The following is a 14,302-nucleotide window of genomic DNA, read 5'->3' as shown; positions in this document are numbered from 1 at the left end:
ATGAATAAATATGCAAAAATAAACATTTACACTAAATTATTATTAAAATCCGACGCCTCACAGTCAAACAAAAGACCTGTGGCGAATTAATTTTTCTCTATACTCACAACTTTTTGATATAAAGGTACAAAAGCCATAAGAAAGGTGAGATGACGGGGAGGTACGAAGAATAAAAAAGTAAAATAAATTGCATTCCGCAACATCAATTTGAATTTAGTGTCAAAAACCACTTTGGCGTCTCTCCTTTCCAATTGAATCGTTTCTACCAGTAAAATTGATTTTTTTTCCTGCGTGCTTACCACCACGATTTCCTCAAATGTCTCTTATTTCGCACATAATTAATTTTATGGGAAATTATCTCTTTCAGAGCTACGCTACACACTGTGTGCACTATAAAAAAAAAGAACAAAAAAGGTGTTCAAATGAAAAATAACATGAAGGGCAAATATTTCATTTCGTGATTTCTCACGACTTTTATTAATGAATTTTGACACTGTTCAAAAAAAGTGAAACTCCATACACGATATTTACAAATGTTTGTTTTTTTTCCTCTATTCACTTTGCCTTCATTTGTTTTCAGTGTACTGCACCTATAAAAAATAGTTTTCATACTTAGCAGCATATTTTTTATGATTGAAACATTAAAGTAAATTAATTTAAAAAATATGACTCTCAATTAAAAAAAGGCTGTCTCTTTGTGGAAATTAGCTCTCTTTAGCACATTCTGTGTGTCTAATAGCACAATGATTAGAACACTCAGCTACCAACTTAAATGCCCAGGGTTCGAGTGCACTCCCAGTGAAATTTTTTCTCTTCATTTTTTTTTTATTAGCATTCTTTCAATACAACTTTATTATAAAAAGGTTTTTTATACAAACCACGTTATTTAAATCTAATTTTATAGTTTAAAAGAATGTCGTTGTGCAAACACCTCTAAATGTGGTTGCAAAGTGTTTTAAATGAGAAAGAAATAAAAACATTGTCTATTGTATGCAATTAAATTGCAATATGTAAATAAAATAAGACGAGAGACTTTTTTATAAAGTTTTTAAATTCCTAATTGTGGTATAAGTAGGAATTCCATTGCAATATAAACATAATATAATAAAATATGCGAAATACGAGGTATTTCAACTGTCACTGATTTAAAACAATATAAATATAAGTATTTTCCCATGTGAATATCTCATGAGTTGGTCCATTTTTTTCCTCTCTCAATAGTTTATGCGGGGGAGAGAGAGGGAAAAATTGCTGTGAAAGTTGTAGTATATAAATATAAATTCTTTATCTTTTCTTTCGTGACATTGAATATTAAATAATTGGCGTGTTTCGCACAATTGTGCAACTTCTTCCTCGAAATAACTTCAATGCTTCATTGACTACAATTTATCCCGAAAATTCTCATTTTCAAATTCGTCTTACTTTCGGTCATTTGCAGTTGTTTTTTGTTCAAGCACCAAAAGTCTTACGACAGCGAATCACTCAAAAGCTCCGTGTTAAATTTCCTTTATTTTAATTTATTACTTCTCCAGTGACTCGGTAACCAAATTGAGATAACATGTGGTAACCACATTGATGCTCGTTTTTTTTATTATTCTTCATTCTATGTATTTTTGTTCCCTTGATGGAGCCTCTCAATTTTACCTTCTTCTCTCTGTTTTTTTTTTCGACTGGATTCCCAAAAGAATTCAAGGGAGGATGGATGTCGTTAAAAATAAAGAAATATAAAATGAAATTAGAGAGGTGTAGTGAAAGGAAAAGAAGCTCAAGGAATGCATGTATGTAGACATTTTCATGATGTGTGACTTTTTGAGATGTCTTCTTTGCCTAATGCACTTGCAGTTATTCACAATGTTTTTGTTTCCCGGGAAAAGTACTCATTGTGACATTTTTTTCTGCAGAAAAGGTCCAGTAAACAAAATCTGCATTGCAAAAAACTTATGTACGAGTGAACGTGTCTCATCAACAAAAATATTTTGTGAATAAATCATAAATAAATTCATAAAACTCTGGTTGCCAGACCCCAAAATTTTCCGCATTTTTGGCATTAAAAAAAAACATCTTCCTTCTTTCACTGTGACTTGAAAATTTATATTATATATTTTTTATAACGTTACAAAATGAAATCATCTTTCTAAGAGGTGCTAATTGAAATTCCGCCAGTCACGAAAAGACTTCCTCTTTTTAATTGTCGCAAAAGTACTTCATTTCACGGCAATATGTCCAAATCTTTCAAAAATCCATTGCGCGTTCCCCATCGTTGGAGCCATTATACAACAAAAATATTATGCTCACATGCGTAATTGCTATACACGAAAAAATACCTTGATACTTAATAAAAATCTTTTTTCTCAAATCATTTTTATATTTTACAAGACACTGGCACGAATAGCGCAGGAAGGAGATGTGGAAAAAAATACCTGAGGCCACACAATAAAAGCCTCTAAAAAACATTTTTCCCAGAATTGTTGGTGCAATTTGTGAAAGAACTACTTCTCAATATGAAGGGAGACGAAAAAGGCATTCCTCATGGCAATTGTTTGTCGTTATAGGCTCGCTTTTTTACCATCAAAGTTTCTCTCTCAAAAGAGAAGATTTTTGATTCTTTCGAAATTTTGCTCTGTGAGAGATATTTCAGAGAAGTCTTCTTATATAAAGGAGAAATTCAGTGATATTGCAATCGATTGAGAAATAAAATCTTCTTGAAATGAATGACTGAGGCGTAGATATAGGGAGAATATTTTGTATTAAAAGTTTTTATAAGTTTAAACATGTTTAGAGACCGAAACATTTTTTTACGTTAAAAAATTTTATTAAAAAGATAAAAATTAATGCCAAATGTTGGAATAGAAAACTTCAAACAAGAAATGTCAAAAATAAGAGATTTTAGCACAAAAACTTGTCAAATGCTCTAAATTCGAATGGAATTTTAAAAACTCCTTATTATTCATTCATTTTAATCCTTTTTTTTAGGGTTCTTCTAACATTAATAATTTGCTTTTTAAGAACACCTTATTAGACTTTCTAGTAGCTACTTCTCTGTTTAACAAGAATCGCGAAACAATTTAATTTAAAAATTAAAATTGTGAACTTTTTTTTAAGAGTGTAAAATAATTCTTAATAAATTCTTTGGCTAAAGTGTTTGCGATAAGTGTTTGTGATAAGAATAAGTAAAACAACATGAGGCTTTATAGCTAAATTCTCGCCTTAACTTCTTAAAACACTTGATTTTAACACTTATCTCAAATTTTATTATTTTTTCAGAAATAAATAAAATAAGAATTTCCACAATTTTCTAGAAATGAGTATGCGCACTAACTACGTCAGAGTCTCTTATCACAGATTAGAATTTGATCATGACCCGCGGAGCCTCCTCTCAAGGTTGGTTTACCTTTTGCTTCATTATCAATCAAAACAACTGGGAATTCAGTAGGTCTAACCATCCCAACATCTCTCGATTAGGGTCCCTCCTGCTGGACTGGGAGGTTCCAGAGGCCCCAAAAAATAAGATGAGTTTTGAGTGAAAATCACGAAAAGAGATAGCGGGAAATTATTCTACGGAGCACCCATCTTCTTCTCCGCAGAGTCTCAGCACTAAACAGTTAATTAGCAACTCCCGTGTTTTTATTTGTACACGTAGACACGCATTTCTTAAGAATAATTTTCGTGCTCGCGGACTGAAAGAAGTGACAATTGAGGAGAATTTTTTGGGTGCAGCCACGCACCTGTCCCTCCTATTTGGTCACGCCATTAAGTTACATTATACAGGTAAAATGCAATTCTCACCTGTTTCTCCGGAAAGGAGCAATTTAATCCAAACTCTGTGCCACTGAGGTTTTTTTCCACCACCCCCTTTTTTCAAATAAATGGGCTTTCTGCAGGGAAGTTCAAAGAAGAGTCCAAGAAATTCGGAGAAATCCTTCAGAAACTTTTTCTCTTTTTTTCAATCAAACTCAAGATGAATTTTGTGAATTTTTTTAAAGAAAAAAAAACACCTTTCACTGAATCTTTTGAATAAAGTAAAATTCTCACTTTTATACACTTTCTATTATTGGGTGGTGGATGCAATTTATATTGTTGGGAAATGAAAACACAAAAGGTTGATCTCAATTCACTGAATTTTCTTATTTATTATGGGAAAAAACTCTACAAAAAGAGCAAAAAAAAGGAGCTGTGCATTCTGCAAAAGTCCACGGAAAACTGACACAAAATTGAAAACACGGCTGTGACGTATGGTCCACAACCCAGTAAAGAATGGTTGTAGATGTTGGTTTGACATAGCAACGGAGAATCCCATGATATTCATGGATATGTTCAACGACAGTTCCATGATGCCTTAGACTGAAGGTTTTCGAGATTTTCATGCATTTTCCGTGAAATTTTGCCCCCATTTTTTCACCGAAGCTCCATGAGGGCTTCCAGAGCACCCCCAGGATATTTGGAGCCCCAAAAATTGAGCTTAAAAAATAGGAAAAATCATTTCGTGAAAATTGAAGCTTAAGCTGCATGCAGCACATTCCATTTAACTGTTTTTTCATAATTTCGAACTAATTTCAAAACCTGTAACGATTTTTTCATATCGCTTTTTTCGCGCCAAAAATAAAATCAGTGGGAAATGATTAATTTAACGACTTTAATTACACAAGAGATGCTTAATGTGATATCAGATTATCTCGGCTGGCACTTTGCCTTCTTTGCGCCATTACCCATTCACTGTTGTGACGGTCGTGGAAACTAAAATTAAAAAAAAAAAAACACGAAAAGAGAGATTAATAATGTTTTGCGAAAGAAGGATCAAAAAATCTTGCGCAAAAAGTCATCACTTTGGGTTTCATTTCATCTCAAAGTGCGATCTCTAACAAAATCTTTTTGTATAAAAGACACGCGTGGTGAAAATTACGTGGGTGGGGAACACACAAAAGTGTCCACAAATTAATAGTGGAATTCAATAAAGAGAGTCCGCGCGCATAGCAATTATACGATGATTCTTCTCTTAATGGAAAATTAAATGGTGTTTCAGTCGCCACAATTAATTATTTCGGTAGCTTTTGAGATTCTTCTGTGAGCGACACGCCTCCAGTTCTAAAAAAGAACATTCTTCCGATAAAATATTCCCTCTCCTGTGTTTGCATAAATTATGCAAAAGATCCATCGAGATTTCTATGAAAATTTGCCACGAATCATGTTCTAGATATTTTAACGTGGTTGGTTGTCTTTTATGTATTCGGTTTTTCAATTTTCGATTTAGGTTCTTTGTTGCTTCTTTAGTTAATTTATTACTGCAACATATTGTGTTGCCCTACCATAAAATAAAAAAATTATTTAAACCACTAAATGCACTAAATACTGCTAAAAACTGTACTAAATTAATTAATGAATTAATGACTCATGAATTACGAATTTTTTGTCTTTCTCTTGCAATGGTTCCCATATTAATGGAAAATGCAAAGAAAAAAAAGATTTTGTAATTTTACTAAACTTTTTCCCTCACATTTCTATGCAATGAATTATTAAATAAATACTAAAAATCAGTGAATTACTTTATTCTGAACTCAACATTAGATTTTCCTGAACTTTCACATTTAAAACGATTTTCCGTGAAATACTTTGGTTTTAGGACGATAACATTGCTAAAAAAAAAATCTTGCAAAAGTTTTCTTTATTGAAGCTTATGATTTACTGTAATTAATTAAAATTAAAATTAATATTTGCAAATCCCGATCGATGGGAAGATAATGGAAGAATTCTGTTATCCCGCGCATTCTTGCAATCGCGGAAAGGCGGTTTATAAAAAAGAACTTCTTTATTGGAAAAGTTAATGAAGCAAAGCAGATTTGTATGCACACGATTGGGATGGAGGAGTTGGGTAAATAATAAGAAGAAAAAAAGTATAAGAAGTATCGTCACAAGTCAGTGTAATGGCATTCACAATTTTTCTATATTGGGGATGGTCGAGTGAAAAAGGTGTAATTTATGATCATTTTTCTTGAACACCGGAGCGGCGTCCTCGACTTTTGGTCTCTTCGGAATGTCTCTGCGAGCTCTCTTGCTGGATGTAGCGTATTTTATACTATATGGTGTGATTCTTTTACTATACGGAATCTGGAATCTGGAATGGATATGGTGAGATAGCTGAGAACGCGGATTTATTGAGCAAGATTTACGATTCGATGAAGACAAAGTCCATGCGAGCACCAAAGGCGGATACAACCCTCGCCTCTGGGCCCACCATCCGCATCATTGGCCCCTTTTCCCTGTCCATCATCTCACACTCCTGGGTGGACTCAAGAAGTCTCTCTTGGGAGTTTGGCTTCATTGCGGTGCACTACAACCCGCACGTTGCCCTACACCGTTGCAGAAAACATTGCAATTCATTAATTCAATTAATTAGCCCCGATTGCCAATTAATGGTGGATTCAAATGTGCTATTAGAAATAATCCAAAACACCATGCGGTTGGTCATTATTTATCTCTATGCAAATGAACCACTCTCAGCTCTCTCTCTACGCCTTGTAGTGCAACTTCTGAAATCCCCAATCTTGTTTTGTATTTTATTGAGTAGCACACATAATAAAAGTGATGCAGCCACGAAACGACTCTTACCTGCCCAAGATCGGGGTAACCTTGTACCACTCTCAAGGACGTTCCACCTTATTAGCCAGCAGAGGTTCTTTTTGCCAAAAAATTCGCCTCCGGGACCTCAATGGGTATCAATTGGCGGCCACAAACGCTCACCTTTCCAAAATATTTTTTTAAGAAAAAAAAAAGAAGTCCAACTCAACTCGATAAGATTCTTATTTCAGGAAGTTCATCAAGCACCTTGCTTTTTAATTTTTTTCTTCCAACAGCTTCTGTTTTATTTTTAATCTTTATACCTGAGAGAGATTTTTCAGAAGCACGCAGGTTATTCTTTTCTTATTACTTTGTTGCTCCAATCTCCGCCCCTTGGAATTTTTTTTTCAACCTCATCCCTTAAAAATCTCTGGCGCTCTTCATCTCTAAAGGTTTCCTTTGTGCTATGCGAGAATTTACATTCAAAAGGTGCGAGATTAAATTTCTTCAGCGTTCGAGGCTGGATTCTTAATTTCCTGCCTAATTTTTGAGAATCCCTGATGAAGATTGTTTTTTTATTTCTTTTTTCATCTTCGTAAACCCTTAAAAGCATGCCAGAGTTAAAAATACACGATAAGAGATAAAAGAAAATGATTTTCTTTATCAATTTTTTTCACTGTGAAAAATCAAGAAAAAATTGCACTTACCTTTTAACTATATAGGTAGTTTAGGTAAATGTTTAGCTGAGAGAAGGAAGGAAATTCCAGAGAGGCTAATGTCTATTTTATGCAATTTTATGTATAGAGATTCATAACATCTCAATCAATCGTGTGTGTATGCCTCACTTTTGACTTTGATCAATTTGCATTCTTTATCCCGGTAACCAATCGAATTTATATTGAAATTGTGCTCTTTTTGCACCTCACCATCCGAGGTGTACTCTTCCACTCTCCTCCGCCCCAATCTCATCTGCCCGCGAGATCGTTCCGCAACTCTGCGGTGCGATCAATTTGATGGAGTGGCGAGAAAAAGGGAAAGAAAAGACGGTAGATCGCGTATGACGAGTAGCAGGGCGGTGGGAAGGGAAGAAAAAGATTGGAACTGATGAGAAGTGCAGGCAAAAGAGTATAATCACTGCTGAATTATGTATGCATGCATGGGGCTGTATGTGCGGCAATATAATTGCTGCTGGAAGAAAAGGAGCTCGCCTGCGTGATCTTTGCAAATTACAACTGAGGCCCATTTGGGAAAAATCATCATGTTGAAAATTGTCTTAATAGAATGATGGCTCGAGGCAAGAAAATTCACTTTTTGTTCCTCCACGCCGAGACGCCGTACCACCACCACGAGCGCCATTGGCTTTTACTCCAGTTCACGAAGGCGGTCGTGTCGCATGAATGGCGTTTTATGATCTTGCACACCTACATTTGGATCTACTTTCTATGAAATTCTGAGAGTCATGTTTTGAGATTTGTTGAATTACGTGATGTGTCTTAAACTCATCTGATAGTGAGGTGGAGTGAAAGAATTCCACCCAATATAATTTCCTGGCTCTCATTCCGACCGTGTGTTTGCCCCCTCACAAAACCCCCATCATCCGCTTAATTGCTCAATAAACTTGCACACATTCCGTGATTAGCCGGCGGAATTGCAAAAAGTTCGTTGGCACACGCTCTCTAACTGCTGCGCTATACAATATAATGAATATTAAGCAAATCGATGGATCTCCAATTGATAAATTTCACTTTTATCCACCAATTTTGTACACATAGTAATCCCGCGAAAATTGCTTCCGAGAGAATTGTTGTGTGGAGTTTGTTAAAACACATCAACTCCACACACACGGCTCTTTGGCTCCGGAGGGGCACGTCTCAAGCATTCCCTATACCAACCAACACACATCATTAGCTTTCTTAATTCAATTTAACTTTTCATCAAACTCGTCAAACTCTCTCAAATTTTTCATTCAACAAAAATAAAACTCGCTATTTGGTATTTTTGTAAATTCCCTGCAACGGTATATCTTCGCGTGGTGAAATGATAAATGTTAATAAAAAAAAAAGAAACAATCCCTACACTATTCGCATATTGGATTAAGTTGATACTTGAGGTTGTCTCACAGCTTACCGTTTTTACTTCTTCTTTTAGCTACCACAACTCGTCTTCCAAGACTTTTGTGAGAGGAGAAATTCTGCAATCAATCAACTTTTCAATTAGAAACTTAACTGATAACCCATCGTGTTGCGACTCCCATTCAAATTGCACTATTTTTTCGTTAAAATTCTCAAATCGTTAAAAGAAAAATTAGATAAAAATGATTTTTAAAGTTTTTAAATGAAAATCTTTTCGTTTAGTTCCCAAAAGATTTTATCAGGAAGAAAATGCAATCATTTTTCCTGTGATCCGATATTTTTTTGGTTTATTCATCCTCAAAATGAATAAAGTCCTTTGGACTCTTTTAACCCTCCGTATACTATGATCAAAACACTCACGTGCATTACTATAGGGTAGGTGACCGACCCCATAGAATTTTTCGTACAAAAAGCAAATTCTTTCGATCAAATGAGCTTTAATAGACTCCCTAAGATAGTCTCTTATCCATTTTAGAACACAAAGACGTCTAGAAAAGACAAAGCGAAGAGAAAATAAAATAAATTTGACCGTTATACAAATTTTTGAATTTCCTCTTCTTTTTTGTTAATAACTTTTCTTCTGGTGGTCGGATCGACCTGAAATTTTGACTCAATCTTCTCAGATAACCAAGGAACCTATTTCCAAAAGCTTTGTTCTATACCTTTAAGAACTAAGGCGCAATTAATAGAAATATAGATCTGGGGTCGGTCACATACTCCTCATAGTATACGGAGGGTTAAGTACATTTTATCAATTAGTTTGAATAAAATAAAATTTAAGACGATTCGAGCATTTTGCTAAGTCTCAAACATTTTTTTCTCTTTTTCACGTATAAACATTTTATTTGGCTAATCGGTGCGACTCCCCAAACGCACCGGTGAAACTCCAAATCCCCAAACGTGTACAACATACAGCCGAAAAAGTGCGATAAAAAGTGAATTAAAATGCAAATTCAGACACAATCTTCCAATGATTTATTCACGGGGCACACACAAGACAGACACGAAGATGGTCATCATCTATTCAAGCCATATAATTCGTGTATAGTATCCAAATGGTCAAAGAAAGTGAAAAGAAGATTTTTCCGCTGTGCCAAACAAATATTCCACGATGGACTGAAAAAAGTATTATAGGTGTAGATATTGCAAAGATTTTATTATGAAATATTGCACAGGAAGTTCAATATTGGAATTTTATTGTATTAAAGACTTTCACTGGAAAGCCTTTATATGTATGAAGACCTAGTGAACAAAATTATATGCAAATCCTCTTCAGTTGTTGCTTGTAAAATGGCGGTATATTAAACTATTAATTGATTTCACGACGATGTGAAATATTGTGGGGAAATTGAGATGTTTTCGATCAAATAAATTTGTATAATTCGTCACGGTGTTTTCAAATTAATTTGTCCGTCACACAGCACGTTCCATGATGATTTGATGGGGGGTTCAATTGATATGCAAAAGAAAGGATCTTGTTGATGCATCGTCTTCGCACATAACCATTGATAGATAGCAGTGATAAATGCTTTTTTAGATGTAAAATATTTGGCAAAATCTGCAATAAATTTCTCGTAAATATCTTATCAATAGACGTCTCAAATTTCAATCACAATAAAATTTGCAAAAAGTATTAAATTTTGATAAAATATTAATTCATTTGGCCATTATTTCGTTTTCATCGCACTTATCAAATGGAAAAATTATTACAATTTTCGTTGCGAAACTGATAAAACTTGTTTTTTTTTATTGGTCCGAATGTTTTTTTTTTTGATTTCATAACAATTTCATACCTCTATTTAATCTCTCTTTAATAATTTCCTAATATAATTGCATTGTTTAAATTTTAATGAACAGCTCATTCAATATTTAGTATAGGAAATTGTAAATTGAACATTATATTTTTAACGAGTGTAAACAAACTTGTATGCCGTGTTGAATTAATCAATACTCCATAAAAATATAATTTATTGTTTGAGATGTAATTTAATTGCCCAATGAATTGGAAAATCTCCCTATTTTGCTAATATTTTGTTTACTGACATTTTTCCCTGTTTAACAAACAAACAATAAATATTTTTGGAATTTTTTGATAAAAATATTCTTTTAAAAGTTCAAAAGCTTGTTAACATAAACAAAACATCAAGAGAAGTTCATCCCACTTTTAAGAGCATGAGGAGAGGAGCAAAAATTTTGAATTTCAACAACTTGGCGAGAATGCAAAAAAATATGCACAGAATGCAGAATTCTCGATAAAATAAAAATGAAAGAAATGCAAAAATTCCTTTTGCAGACACCTCCGAAGGTATTTTATTGTTCTTATTAGCCAAGTTGTACGTACGTACAACATACCGGAAAGCTTGGGATGACCCATTTTTGCATTTATGCTCTTTCCCGCAGTCATACCTTTGGCCTTAACGGTGAAATTTGTAGCCTTTTTTTTGCTCGTCGTGTGGGAATGAGACATTTAAATCCTCCGCGACAGTTTTTTTGCTCTCCATAAAAAAAGAGAACATAATTTAATGCGCAGTGAATGAATTACCGCTTGCACGCGGAATGAGTTAACATTTTATCAGCAAGCAAGCCCTTTGGGGGCGCAATTTGGGCACAGAGAAAAGCCACCAGAGACGTCGCCTGAAAAAAATGAGCTTCTGGTATTTTCTATATTGCAACAAAAATGTCACCGTATAAATTACATGAATGGGTAATATGCGAAATAAATTGTAATTTATTTTCAGAGTCACAAAGTGGACATGAAAAATGGTGGTGGGCCTCGCGACTTTGATGAATTTCACTCTTTTCACCGTTTTGTCCGTGCAACACGGAGGCATCTTCGCGAAATTAAGTGGTTCTCGCTATAAATTATTATTCGCTAATATCCATTAATTTGGCCACTTTTGGCCCCCGGTGGTGGAGTGAAAAGTTCAAAGGCCGATGCAGTGTAAACATTGTACGCAACACAATATAATGGACTTTACAGTAAAATGCTGAAAATTTGCAATCACGCGTGGAAAAATTCGTTTTTTTTAGTTGTCTCTTTAACTGCTTCTTGTAACGCAATAAAAGATGTTTGTTTTTTTTTGCTTTTTGAGTTTTATTCAACGGTAAATATCAAAGAAAACAATTAATTTATAGATTTCAAAATGGCTGACGAAACAATCACATTAAATGAGTTAAGATCGTAAAAAACCTTGAAAAACTTAATTATTTTCCCTATTTTCCTTATCAAATTAGCAATGAACTATTAAGGAACTGCCTAAATATATTCTCAGAGAAAAACTTCTCAAAATAATAAAAAGAAAATCCTCCCTTGTTATTAAAGATCCGCCATATTGAAAAAAAAAGATCACCATCTTGAAACATCTTGGCTTCTCGTTCAAAAATATAAATATTTTAAGCAAAAATTAATATTTCTTCACCCAAAAATCCTCTAAAAAATGGAAAAAATAATTCGGCTGAAGTAGGCCGAAATGTAGCCGAAAAGGTTTGTGTCTCGGCTAAGTTGCGTGAAACATAAAACATGAAACATATCGCATGAAACATGAAACAAATTGCATGAAACATGAAAAAAAATTGCATGAAACATGAAATATGAAACATAAAAATCCAAAATTAACTAAAAAAATTATAAAAATTTTAATAATACAGTGTTCAATTATGATGAATAATTAACTCCCAGCCGAAAAGGTTTGAGTCTCGGCTAAGTTGAACATGGGAATTTTTTGTAATATTAAAAAAATATATTTTAATATTTATGAACATAGACAATTAAAATATTCAGTAAAGAATCCTAAGAATTATGGGATCTTAGTACTCTGCGTTGATACCACTGCTCTATGGAACATGTGAATTTACCTAAAAATAAAAAAGGGCTAATGCTTATTCTTTTTTTTAATTCTGTGGCCCTCCAACCCTTTCGGCGGGAATTCCAATCATGTGGGTTGAAAGGTCACAGATTGACCTAGAAATTGTGCCTAGTGAGATGCGTCAACAAATTCGCATCTTCCCACAAAAGAGCTCTTCCGATGATGCTCTTGCATTTTGTATGAAACATAGTAAGCAGTGGTATCAACGCAGAGTACTTTCTGTGGCCCCCCAACCCTTTCGGCGGGAATTCCGATCATGTGGGTTGAAAGGTCACAGATTGACCTAGAAATTGTACCTAGTGAGATGCGTCAACAAATTCGCATCTTCCCACAAAAGAGCTCTTCCGAGGATGCTCTTGCATTTTGTATGAAACACACCAAGGGGTACGGCATAATTAATTCTGTGGCCCCCCAACCCTTTCGGCGGGAATTCCGATCATGTGGGTTGAAAGGTCACAGATTGACCTAGAAATTGTACCTAGTGAGATGCGTCAACAAATTCGCATCTTCCCACAAAAGAGCTCTTCCGAGGATGCTCTTGCATTTTGTATGAAACACACCAAGGGGTACGGCATAATTAATTCTGTGGCCCCCCAACCCTTTCGGCGGGAATTCCGATCATGTGGGTTGAAAGGTCACACATTGACCTAGAAATTGTACCTAGTGAGATGCGTCAACAAATTCGCATCTTCTCACAAAAGACCTCTTCCGAGGATGCTCTTGCATTTTGTATGAAACACACCAAGGGGTACGGCATAATTAATTCTGTGGCCCCCCAACCCTTTCGGCGGGAATTCCGATCATGTGGGTTGAAAGGTCACACATTGACCTAGAAATTGTACCTAGTGAGATGCGTCAACAAATTCGCATCTTCCCACAAAAGAGCTCTTCCGATGATGCTCTTGCATTTTGTATGAAACACACTAAGGGGTACAGCATAATTAATTCTGTGGCCCCCCAACCCTTTCGGCGGGAATTCCGATCATGTGGGTTGAAAGGTCACACATTGACCTAGAAATTGTACCTAGTGAGATGCGTCAACAAATTCGCATCTTCCCACAAAAGAGCTCTTCCGAGGATGCTCTTGCATTTTGTATGAAACACACCAAGGGGTACGGCATAATTAATTCTGTGGCCCCCCAACCCTTTCGGCGGGAATTCCGATCATGTGGGTTGAAAGGTCACAGATTGACCTAGAAATTGTACCTAGTGAGATGCGTCAACAAATTCGCATCTTCCCACAAAAGAGCTCTTCCGAGGATGCTCTTGCATTTTGTATGAAACACACCAAGGGGTACGGCATAATTAATTCTGTGGCCCCCCAACCCTTTCGGCGGGAATTCCGATCATGTGGGTTGAAAGGTCACACATTGACCTAGAAATTGTACCTAGTGAGATGCGTCAACAAATTCGCATCTTCCCACAAAAGAGCTCTTCCGATGATGCTCTTGCATTTTGTATGAAACACACTAAGGGGTACAGCATAATTCATTCTGTGGCCCCCCAACCCTTTCGGCGGGAATTCCGATCATGGGGGTTGAAAGGTCATAGATTGAGCTAGAATTTGTACCTAGTGAGATGCGTCAACAAATTCGCATCTTCCCACAAAAGAGCTCTTCCGAGGATGCTCTTGCATTTTGTATGAAACACACACCAAAGGGGTACGGCATAATTAATTCTGTGGCCTCCCAACCCTTTCGGCGGGAATTCCGATCATGTGGGTTAGAACTCTGCGTTGATACCATTGAGCTT

General features: G+C 35.4%; 7 protein-coding genes across 14 annotated transcripts in view; 3 read left to right on the top strand and 4 right to left on the bottom strand.

Annotated features, from left to right (window-relative positions):
• LOC129788391 (uncharacterized) overlaps positions 1–4,204 on the bottom strand; it is a 67,911-nt gene extending 63,707 nt beyond the window's left edge. For all 3 annotated transcript variants that reach the window (XM_055824416.1, XM_055824406.1, XM_055824426.1), the window contains exon 1: positions 3,787–4,204. The gene's annotated coding sequence lies outside the window, so the exon portion shown is untranslated. The remainder of the gene's footprint in view (positions 1–3,786) is intronic.
• The window catches only part of LOC129790073 (luciferin sulfotransferase-like), a 767,385-nt gene extending 754,867 nt beyond the window's left edge, over positions 1–12,518 (top strand). Inside the window, exon 6 of the mRNA XM_055827280.1 lies at positions 12,449–12,518. The gene's annotated coding sequence lies outside the window, so the exon portion shown is untranslated. The remainder of the gene's footprint in view (positions 1–12,448) is intronic.
• LOC129788207 (probable Rho GTPase-activating protein CG5521) overlaps positions 1–12,518 on the top strand; it is a 626,970-nt gene extending 614,452 nt beyond the window's left edge. For both annotated transcript variants that reach the window (XM_055824273.1, XM_055824272.1), the window contains one exon: positions 12,496–12,518. The gene's annotated coding sequence lies outside the window, so the exon portion shown is untranslated. The remainder of the gene's footprint in view (positions 1–12,495) is intronic.
• Positions 1–12,518, top strand: part of LOC129788331 (tolloid-like protein 2) — a 606,934-nt gene extending 594,416 nt beyond the window's left edge. The window contains exon 2 of the transcript XR_008750359.1: positions 12,466–12,518. The gene's annotated coding sequence lies outside the window, so the exon portion shown is untranslated. The remainder of the gene's footprint in view (positions 1–12,465) is intronic.
• A 223-nt stretch (positions 12,519–12,741) lies between these two features.
• LOC129790048 (solute carrier family 35 member B1 homolog) overlaps positions 12,742–14,302 on the bottom strand; it is a 766,332-nt gene continuing 764,771 nt past the window's right edge. For both annotated transcript variants that reach the window (XR_008750529.1, XR_008750528.1), the window contains one exon: positions 12,742–12,769. The gene's annotated coding sequence lies outside the window, so the exon portion shown is untranslated. The remainder of the gene's footprint in view (positions 12,770–14,302) is intronic.
• Positions 12,742–14,302, bottom strand: part of LOC129790119 (T-cell leukemia homeobox protein 3) — a 442,143-nt gene continuing 440,582 nt past the window's right edge. The window contains exon 6 of the transcript XR_008750531.1: positions 12,742–12,769. The gene's annotated coding sequence lies outside the window, so the exon portion shown is untranslated. The remainder of the gene's footprint in view (positions 12,770–14,302) is intronic.
• The window catches only part of LOC129790159 (uncharacterized), a 241,887-nt gene continuing 240,326 nt past the window's right edge, over positions 12,742–14,302 (bottom strand). For all 4 annotated transcript variants that reach the window (XM_055827515.1, XM_055827525.1, XM_055827536.1 and 1 more), the window contains one exon: positions 12,742–12,769. The gene's annotated coding sequence lies outside the window, so the exon portion shown is untranslated. The remainder of the gene's footprint in view (positions 12,770–14,302) is intronic.

Source organism: Lutzomyia longipalpis, chromosome 1 (genome assembly GCF_024334085.1).
Source record: "Lutzomyia longipalpis isolate SR_M1_2022 chromosome 1, ASM2433408v1".
Taxonomy (NCBI): domain Eukaryota; kingdom Metazoa; phylum Arthropoda; class Insecta; order Diptera; family Psychodidae; genus Lutzomyia; species Lutzomyia longipalpis.
This window is presented reverse-complemented; position numbering and strand designations above follow the sequence as displayed.